The sequence below is a fragment of the Dipodomys merriami genome, unplaced genomic scaffold (assembly GCF_024711535.1).
Source record: "Dipodomys merriami isolate MVZ:Mamm:240054 unplaced genomic scaffold, mDipMer1.0.p SCAF_3, whole genome shotgun sequence".
Lineage (NCBI taxonomy): Eukaryota > Metazoa > Chordata > Mammalia > Rodentia > Heteromyidae > Dipodomys > Dipodomys merriami.
The window spans coordinates 27,521,749-27,531,635 of record NW_027204492.1 but is presented as its reverse complement, the minus strand read 5'-3'; the positions used below and the strand labels follow the sequence as shown (position 1 = coordinate 27,531,635).

Below are 9,887 nucleotides of genomic sequence, written 5' to 3'. Positions count from 1 at the left end.
GAAAAAAACCCAAAAAACTCAACAACTCCCCCAATACTACTTACAAAACCATTATCAAACTTGATTTTATTTAGAATGTAGTTATTGTTTCCACCATTAATTCAAAAGCCAAGACTCAGATTATATATATATATATATATATATATATATATATATATATATATATATATATATATATATATATATATATATATATAAACAATGCAAACAATTATTGAGCTTCATCTTCTGGACAAGAATGCCAAGTTAATCTCTCTTCATAAAAAGCGATTACAATCTGAGGACATTTCCTATTTACCTCTTTTGCCAGCACCAAGTCAGCTTCATTTGAATCTTTCCATTTCATGAGAAACATCAATTCTCCATTGGCTGTCTGTGGCACCAATTATTCGTTCAGGATCTAGACCCCTGGCAAAGCCCCTTGGTTTGTCAGCAGTATCTCTTTTCTTCTTTGATTTGCTATCATCAGATTTACGGTCTGATAAAGATTTTATTTTTGTACCATACTTTACTTTACCAGCTTTTTGAGAATTAAGAAATGCTTCAATTAATTCTGGACAATCTAAATTTTCTTCAGGTTCCCAAGTATTATCAGCATCTGTAAAATCCTTTCCACTTCAGGTAATATTCTACCTTCCCATTCACTACATGTCGGTCCAGTAATTTTTCCACAACAAATTCTTCAGGCTCTGCTTCTTCAACATTTTTACTCTTTCCGTTTTGTTTCTTTCCCATTTTTGCAATGTAGTTTTTTTTTATTGTAAAGATACTATACAGAGGGTTACAGTTACATGAGTGAGGTAATGAGTACACTTCCTCTTGAACATTGTTACCCCCTCCATTGTTTTCCCCCTACCATCCCCTCCCTCCCTCCCTTCCCCGAGGTTCTTTTTTTTTTTATTGTGATTAAGTGATTACATAATTTCCAGAATTTCACAGTATTGTGGAATAATGATGCTCATTTAAAGTCACAAGTTCATTCTAACTTTCCTGGAGCAAATTGTCTATCACAGTCTGTAACATATAACGGTGTTCACATGTTATATACCATATAACCTTCCCCCTCCTCCCTCCCCCCCCCCCCCCCCCCCCCCCGCCGCACCGATGTTGTAAAGCTCGTTTTGGACATGACAACTTGTACTTCTCATTGTTGCAACAGGTCCGCCTGTTAGAATCTTGTTAAGGATCTTTGCATCTGTGTTCATCAAGGAAATTGGCCTGTAATTCTCCTTTTTGGTTGGGTCTTTGACTGGTTTGGGGATGAGTGTGATATTGGCTTCGTAGAATGAGTTTGGGATAGCTCCCTCCTTCTCTGTTTCTCTGAAGAGCTTGAGGAGTATGGGTATTAGTTCTTGTTTAAAGGTCTTATAGAATTCTGCTGTGAATCCATCTGGTCCTGGGCTTTTTTTTGTTGGAAGACTTTTGATAGCTTCCTGTATCTCATTATAGGATATTGGTTTATTTAATTGGTTAACTTCTTCTTTGCTCAGTTTGGGCAACTTGTATTTCTCTAAAAAATGCATCCATTTCTGCCAGATTTTCTTCCTTTAGAGAGTATAGCTTTTGAAAGTAGTCTGTTAGAATTGTTTGGATATCTTGGGTACATGTTGTGATGTTTCCCGTGGCATCCCTAATCCTATTAATATGGGTTTCCTCTCTTCTTTTTTTAATTAATCTAGCCAACGGGCCATCAATTTTGTTTATTTTTTCAAAGAACCAGCTTTTTGTTTGGTTTATTTTGGCTATGGTTTTCTGATTTTCTAATTGGTTAATCTCTGCTCTTAATTTGGTTATCTGGCTTCGTCTAGTAATTTTAGGTCCCATTTTTTCTTGTTTTTCTAGCTGTTTTAATTGCAACATGAGATTATTTACTTGGTCTGTCTCCATTCTCTTGATGTGGGCACTGAGGGCAATAAATTTGCCCCTCAGGACTGCTTTTGCTGTGTCCCACAAGTTTCTTTGTGAGGTGTTTTCATTTTCATTGAGTTGTAGGAAATGCTTTATTTCTTCTCTGATCTCTTCCGTTACCCAGGCATTGTTAAGGAGTGTGCTGTTCAATTTCCATGTATTAGAGAAATTTCTGTGGTATGCTTTGTTATTGAGAGCTAGCTTGATTCCACTGTGGTCAGATAAGATACAGGGGATTATGTCGATTCCTTTGTATTTGCTTAAGTTCCTTGCATGAACTATGATATGGTCTATTTTGGAGAAAGTTCCATGAGCTGCTGAGAAGAATGTGTACTGTGTTGTTTTAGGGTGAAATACTCGGTAGATGTCAGTTAATTCCGCTTGAAGTATGGCCTCACTTAATTCGGTAGCTTCTTTGCCAATCCTCTGGTTGGTAGACCTGTCCTTTGGTGAGAGTGGTGTGTTAAAGTCTCCTAGTATTATCGTATTGGGATCTATTTTATTCTGTAAATTTGAGAGCATTTGTTTAACATATCTGGGTGCACCAATATTTGGGGCATATAAGTTGATGATGGTTATATCCTCCTCTTGGATTGTTCCCTGTATTAATATGTAGTGTCCGTCCTTGTCTTTCTGTACTGATTTTAATGAAAAGTTTATTTTGTCAGATATCAGGATAACTACACCTGCTTTCTTACTGGGGGCATTTGATTGGTAGATCCTTTTCCACCCCTTCACTCTGAGTTTGTTTGTATGTTTGGCTGAGAGGTGGGTCTCCTGAAGGCAACAGATGGATGGGTCTTGCTTTCTGATCCAGTCCTCAGTTCGTTTTCTTTTAATTGGCAAATTCAACCCATTTATATTAAGAGAAAGTATAGAGAGATGCATTGTTGTCCCTGCCATTCCGTTTTCCTAAGTTTTTCTTCTTTCCTTTCCTCCTGTGCTTGCTCAGTTAGACTTTGATTAATGCCTGTTTGGGGCAGGTCCCAGTTCCTGGTTGCTTTCTTCAGGTTGTATCCCCCCCCCCTTAGAATTCTTTGTAATGCTGGCTTAATGTTTATGTATTCATTTAGTTTTTCTTTGCTATTAAAAGTTTTCAGTTCTCCATCGAATGTGAATGCTAGCTTTGCCGGATATATCAGTCTGGGTTGGCAGTTATTGTCTTTCAGGGCTCTTATGGTGCTTTTCCAGGCTTTTCTTGCACTCATTGTTTGTGTGGAGAGATCTGCAGTGATCCTAATTTTTTTCCCATTGTAGTATAGCTCCTTCTTCATTTTTGCTGCATGCAGGATTGTTTCCTTATTATTCAGATCTATCATTTTTACTATAATGTGTCTAGAAGTGTTTCTCCTGGGATCTTGCTTGTTGGGTGTTCTATACGCTTCTGTGATGTAGGTAAGATGGTCCTTTTTGAGGTGGGGAAAATTTTCACTGATGATCTTGTTAAATAGGTGTTGCATTCCCTTGCTCTGGAATTCCTCACCTTCATCCACTCCGATTATGCGAAGGTTAAATTTCTTGGCATTATCTGCTTGCTCTTGAATTTCCCTTTGGTTTAATTTGAGTGATTGTTTTCCATATCTGTCACTTTTTGGTCCAGTTGGTGTATTCTGTCTTCTGTATCTGACACTCTACCTTCCATTTCATTCACTCTGTTGACTGTGGCTTCTATTGTGGTTTGCATGGAGGAAATGGATCCCTTTATGGATTCAATGTTGGTTCTCAGAGTACTGATCTCAGTATGTATTACCTCTAATTTGGCGTTTATCTCACGTCTTACTGAGGTTTGTGCAGCTTCTATTTTTGCATCCAACTCTTGTTTGATATCCTGTATCTCTTTTGATAGTTCATCTTTGTGCTCTTTCAATTTCTGATCAATTTCTCACTTTATTTCTTGAGTCATTGCCTACAGCAACCCTTGGATGTAGCTTTTGTCTTCCATTCCTGCTTTGCTCCCAATGGGGCTCTCCCCTGCGTGGCTGCTGGCTTTTGAGGTGAGCTTGCTGTCCTGGGTGGTGGTAAATCTTGTGATTTTTCTCTGTGATTTTCGCATGGGGGTTCAGGAGACTGCTCTGCAATTTTGTTTTGGTGTGTCTGTGTTTGCTTGGTTGCTGATTCTGTATTGGTAGAGAGAGTCTGTGCCTGATCTGGGTTCTGTTGGGAGCCTATTTCTAGCTGCTATTCTGACCTACTTAGGATTCTCAGCTCTCTGCTGTAGATTGCTGGCAATTCCCACCTTTGGAAGGGTTAAGCAGCCTAGACTGCTTGTGTTTGCACCTACGGGTGCTCTTGGGAAGATCAGATGCTCTGGATGCACTCTCCCAAATACTGGAGTCTGCTATGGGCTCCTGATGTGTTTTTGTTTGTTTGTTTTGGGCTGGTTGTGGGCTTGAACTCTAGGTTTGGGTGCTGTCCCTCAGCTCTTCAGCTCAAGGCTGGCACCCTACCATTTGAGCCACTGCACCACTTCTGACACTTTTTGCTTTTGTGTTGCTGAGGAATCAGACCCAGGGCCTCATACATCCAAGACTATCACTCTAATGCTGAGCCGCTTTATCAGCCTGAGCTCCTGCTTACTATCAGGTGCTGGCAGCCTGTGTTGCCCAATTTCCAGCCTAGGGTATATGGGTGGAGTTTTTGTGGGGTTTGGGCTTCTCTTGTCCTGAGCCTCCAGGTCTTTTGTTGTCACAGGCGTGCTTCCCGGGGAGTGCTGTTTCCTGATTTTCTCCCCTCTGTTGCTCAGCTTTTTACTTCATTTGGGAGGAGTTGGTTGTGTTGTTCAGGCGCTGGATCCCCGGGCCTGGTTCCAGCCCCAGCCTGGAGCGCGCTCGTTAGGCCTGTGCTGATGTCTAGGTTATGCAGCCTGGAGGACACAGTTCAAATTTCTTCTACTGTTGGTAGTCTTGACCCAGGGGCGCTGTTCCTGGATTGGGCATTTAAGCTCCCTTCCAGGGGCACTCTTGCTCTGGCCTGGCCAGCAGAGTGTGCTCCATGGGCTGGTGGAGCTCTCAAACAGTTCCCAGTTTTAGTGGTTCCTGAGGACCGGGTGTTGGGGTAGGGGGTCTAGGTCAGGGTCTGGGGATTCCCTCCAGCTCTGGTCTCCCTTGAGGGATACACTTCCCTTGTGGGATACTCACCCTGGAGCTGGTTGTTTCTGTGTGGTGTAGGTCATCAGTTGCTGTTGCAATTCGAGTTCAGTTGAGGTGATTGCGGGCTGGGCTGGGTGGTGGTGGCTCTGTGTGATTCTTTTCTGTCTCTGCCTCTATCGAAGCTGTCTGGTCCACAGTGTCCATGCTCAGGCGGCTTCTTCGCGGGCTGTAGAGATCCGGTAGGTCTGACGCCGGTGCCTCAGGCGGCTTCTGCGCGGATGATCTGCAGGCAGCCCCCTGTGCCTCTGGGACCCCAGCGGCCCCCGCCAGGTCGTTGCAATTGCGATCGGGCGGGTCTAGTGCCTCAGGCGCCTTCTGCGTGGGTGGTCTGCAGACAGCTCCCTTTGTCACGCTGCCGGTGCCGGGCGGCTTTTGCAGGATGGAGCCTCTCTGCTCGGGTGGAGAGTGAGGGGTGGGGGTGGGATCCTTGTGGAGACTCCCGGCTGGTAGGTTTCTCTGTTCCTGGCCATCAGTTGTTCTGCAAACCGGTACCTCAGGCAGCTTCTGCTCGGGTGATCTGCAGGTGGCCCCGTGTCTCTGGGGCTCCGGCAGCCCCCGCCGGGCCGGCTGGCCAGCGGCTTGGCGCACTGCCGCGCGGCCAGTAAAGGTTGGGGGAGGGGGTCTTCGCTCTTCTCTGTTCTGAAATTCTTCTTTTCCTCTCTTTCTTTTTTTGTTATTTTCCACCTCCGGTTTTTCTCTGAGTGTTCATCTTTTTGTTGTTGTCGGTCTCTTGGGGAGATTAAGCATTGGAACTCGAACTCTCTTTGTGGTTGGGGAGAGCTGTGGCGTTTCCCTACTGCCCCGTGGCCATCTTGGTCCCCCTGCAATGTAGTTTTGTTAGAGGTCATTTTTAATTGTAGACTTGAAGAGCTATTACTCAGATGCTCCAGGTGGGGATCCTGAAGCAGCAGCTACAGCCCACAGGCTTCCAGCTCCAGTCACAACAATGGTATTTTTGTTCTTTTTTTTTTTTTTTTTTTTTTTGGTCAGTAATGGGGCCTGAACTCTGGGCCTGGGCCTTGTCCCTTAGCTCTTCAACTCAAGGCTAGCAACCTCCCACTTGAGCCACAGCACCAATTCTGGCTTTTTCTGCTTATGTGGTGCTGAGGAATCGACCCCAGGGCCTCAGGCATGCAAGGCAAGCACTCTACAACTGAGCCACCTTCCCAGCCCCACAACAATGGTATTTTTAAGGAAGCCATCAGTCTGTGTGTGGTCATGTTAGCCATTAGTCTAACTTGGTAGGTATGCAAATTAATGCACCAAGGAGCTAGGTTAATAATTTCAAAAGTTATTTTATTAAAATATGAATCCTGGACATAGGCACTTAGCTAAATGAATGAGTCCATAAGTGTCTCAACATTGGAATAAAGAAATCACACTGTCTCTCTATCTCTGTCTCTGTCTCTGTCTCTCTCTCCTTCACACACACACACACACACACTCACACGCTGATATAGGAGTAATTAATGGATATTTAGGTATGCCAAGACAGATGGAGTGGGACACATTTTTAAAGGCCAAGTGGCTGGTTATCCTGATGTTTCAAATGAGTAAGGATTAGATCAAAATGGTAACTTAGGAAGGAATGGAAATCAAGCTGATAAGGATGAAAATTAGAGTATTTCTTTTATTTTTAGAGGTGTGATCTAATTAGGATTAGGATTAGGGTTAAGATGCTGGGAATGGTAAAGTTTAGAGTTTGGGAAAGAGTAAAGTTTCCAGTGAAAATGAAGATAAACTTTGGCCCTAGAAGTGGGATAAAAGTTAGAATTTGCCTAAAATAGAGCATTCCTGTTATTTGGGGGAATTTTGTATAATTGGAACTTGAGTTACCATTATGTCCCTGTTAAGAGTTCAAGGGAAATATATAGGGTTCTGCTGCAACTTGCTTTAAAAGTAAATCCACACAGGTAAGATATGTGAAAATTAGTATGTTTGTGTTAGGTATTAGTATGTTGTGCAGGTATTATTATCCTTAGGGTTATCATTAATTTTCCAGTTAGGGTAAGGATTAATGTTAGGGTTAGGAATAGCTAAGGACTAGGGTAAAGCTGCCTTCTATATTAAGACTTGCACTGGAAGTAGAGCTGTGGTTCAAAGTGGTAGAGTGCTAGCTTTGAGCAAAAGAGCTAAAAGGACTGTGCCTAGGCCCTGAGTTCAAGCCCACAACCAACAACAAAAAAGAATTGTACGTACAAGAAATGCAAAGGACGAATGAAAACTAAAATATTTTCCTGTTGGGATTCTGGGTTTGTTAGAAATAAATTTAAATTCGAGTTCTTGTCAGAGCCTGGCTTAGCCTTAGTTAGATTATGTGATAAAGTGGAACTCATTTTAGGAAGAAACAGTACAGTACAAGTTAGGAACAGTACAAGAAGAGAATTTTTCATACTGTCAGGAATTGTCATTGTTACTGGAAGGATTATGTTGAAGAATTCTGTAAGGTTAGGGTTTAATTCAGTAAATGAGTAAGGATTAGTTTAAAAAACTGCAACTTATTTTAGGAAGAATAAGTGGCTTCAAGTTAGGAAGAATGAAAGTTAGCTTGTTTCTTGTTACTATTAGATATGGCTTCTAATTAGGATTAGGATTAGGGTTAGAGTTCTGACCAAGGTTAGGGTTAGAGTTTGGAAAAGTGTAAAGTTTACAGTGAAAATGAAAGTAAACTTTTGCCTTAGAAAAGGAATGAAAGTTAGAATGTACCTAAAATAGAACTCTCATGGTATTTGGAGAATTTAGGAATAATTAAAACTAGAGTTATCATTATGTGTGTCAACTTAAGACATTGCTAAAATATTCTGGTTATCATAGTGAGGATGATGCTTGCAAACTGAAAAACTTTAAATTTGGAAGAAAGCAAAACTGCCTAAAATAAGCTTCCAATAACCTAAGAAGGGTAAATAAATTAAAGAGAACTTGCAGACATGTGAATATGAACCTTAAGGATATGTCACCAATTGGACTTTATAAGTGAATATAGTGTTGAGGAATCTCTTAACATCTCAGTATTGTTCATGGAGCTATTTGTGTAGTGCAAGTTTTGTGAAATTTGTTTGATGGAAGTATGTGGAGGCTGTATTAATTTGGAATACCTTTTCCTTGCTACCAACAGAGAAAACTGAATTAGTAGATCATGGGATCAAAAGGTTACTACAGGAGGCCACAGTAAGGTTTCATTTGTATTAAGAGATTCTTTTGTTTCCAAGACCAAAAACAAGATGTAGGGTGAGCTTAGTAGCTTTGCTCCACAATGCATCATTGTACACAGTCATGGAAATGGGCTGGGGGTGAAGAAAGTGAATTTTACCCAGTTTGGTTAAATCTTCCCAAACTCCAAAGGCCAAAATAGAAAGGTGCTACTCAGGGGATCAGTAACTCCTCACTTTCAGCTAGACAGGCCACAAGAGTTTTCCTTGGGGAACTGTTTTTTAAACTTTTTTTGGGGGGGGGAGGTCTGGTCGTGGGGCCTGAACTCTGGGCCTGGGCGCTGTCCCTCAGCTCTTCAGCTCAAGGCTAGCGCTGTACCACTTGAGCCACAGTGCCACTTCTGGCTTTTTTCTTTTTGCTTATGTGGTGCTGAAGAATCGAACCCAGGGCCTCATGCATGCAAGGCAAGTACTCTACCACTGAGCAACCTTCCCAGCCCCCCTGTTTATTTTTTAAACAAGATATTTCACCACAGGTGGGCATTGGTGGCCCAGAGTTGTATCCTAGCTGTTTATGTGGCTGCTATCTGAGGTTCCCATTTGAAGGTAGCCCAGGAGAAATGTCCATGAGACTCTTATTTCCAAATAACCAGCAAAATTGGAGGATAGAGAGCCAAAGAGGTAGAGCCTTAGCCTTGAGTGAAAAAAATAAAAAAGAGTGTCTTAGCTCCAGAACTGGCACAAAAATGTTTCACAGAAAGAATGCCCCTTAGGAACCCTTAAGGAAGCATGCAAAACTGTGACATAAAAGTCAAAACCCAAAAGACATGAGCATGAAACAGGCACTATTTGCAGGGAGAAACAGTAATCAAAATATATTTCATGAATGAAAGGGCATATCTCAACATTAGCATATGCTAATTTTAAAAGGTGATAGGGTTTACCCAGAATGGCCTCAACTGCCTGGGCTTATCTGATGATCCTTCTTCTTTAACCTTATAGATAGCTAAGACTACAGTCACATGTCACAGTGCCTGACTTCCAAAAGTTTTTTTTTTTTTAATGCAGTATCTATGTTAGAATCTATAAATTCTCTGGGTAGGATTGTGGCCTTCAAATACTATGCCTTTATTTACTAGATTTCCCTGCCTCAGTTCACACATCTGTAAATTAACATAACAAAACATCCATGCCATAGAAATTGTTAGAATATTTAAATGTAATACTTGTAGAGCAGTTGAGTAATTGAATACTACATAGTGCATTAAGCATTGTACATGTAAACATTAGTTATTCAACCACATAGTTGATTATAACTCATAACCCAATGCAACAATGGGAAAGCAAGGATCTATACAGTTTGGAAAATAAGGGGAAAAAAATCTTCCGTCATTCCTAGCTTACAGTACTTTGTTACATAGGTACTAATGTAATAAAGAACTCAGGACGTTCACTACCCATTAAAAAAAGTTGGTAGGGTAAATATAACATCTCAATACACATATGCAACATGTTTTTTACTATATGAGTTGAAGAGCTTAAATATCATGTGAAAAAGTTAGGTCAAATACTCAAAGACACACATTTTAAAATAGTTTAATGTTGCTAATCTATTTTATACTAGGAAAAAAAATCCACCTGAGGTTCTGAGAGGTTATAGTAACTTGCTAAAGGGTGCACA

General features: G+C 41.3%; 1 pseudogene; it reads right to left on the bottom strand.

Moving 5' to 3' along the window:
- Nucleotides 1-211: 211 nt before the first annotated feature.
- LOC138839379 (chromobox protein homolog 3-like) lies at nucleotides 212-5,905 on the bottom strand (annotated as a pseudogene).
- Nucleotides 5,906-9,887: the final 3,982 nt, after the last annotated feature.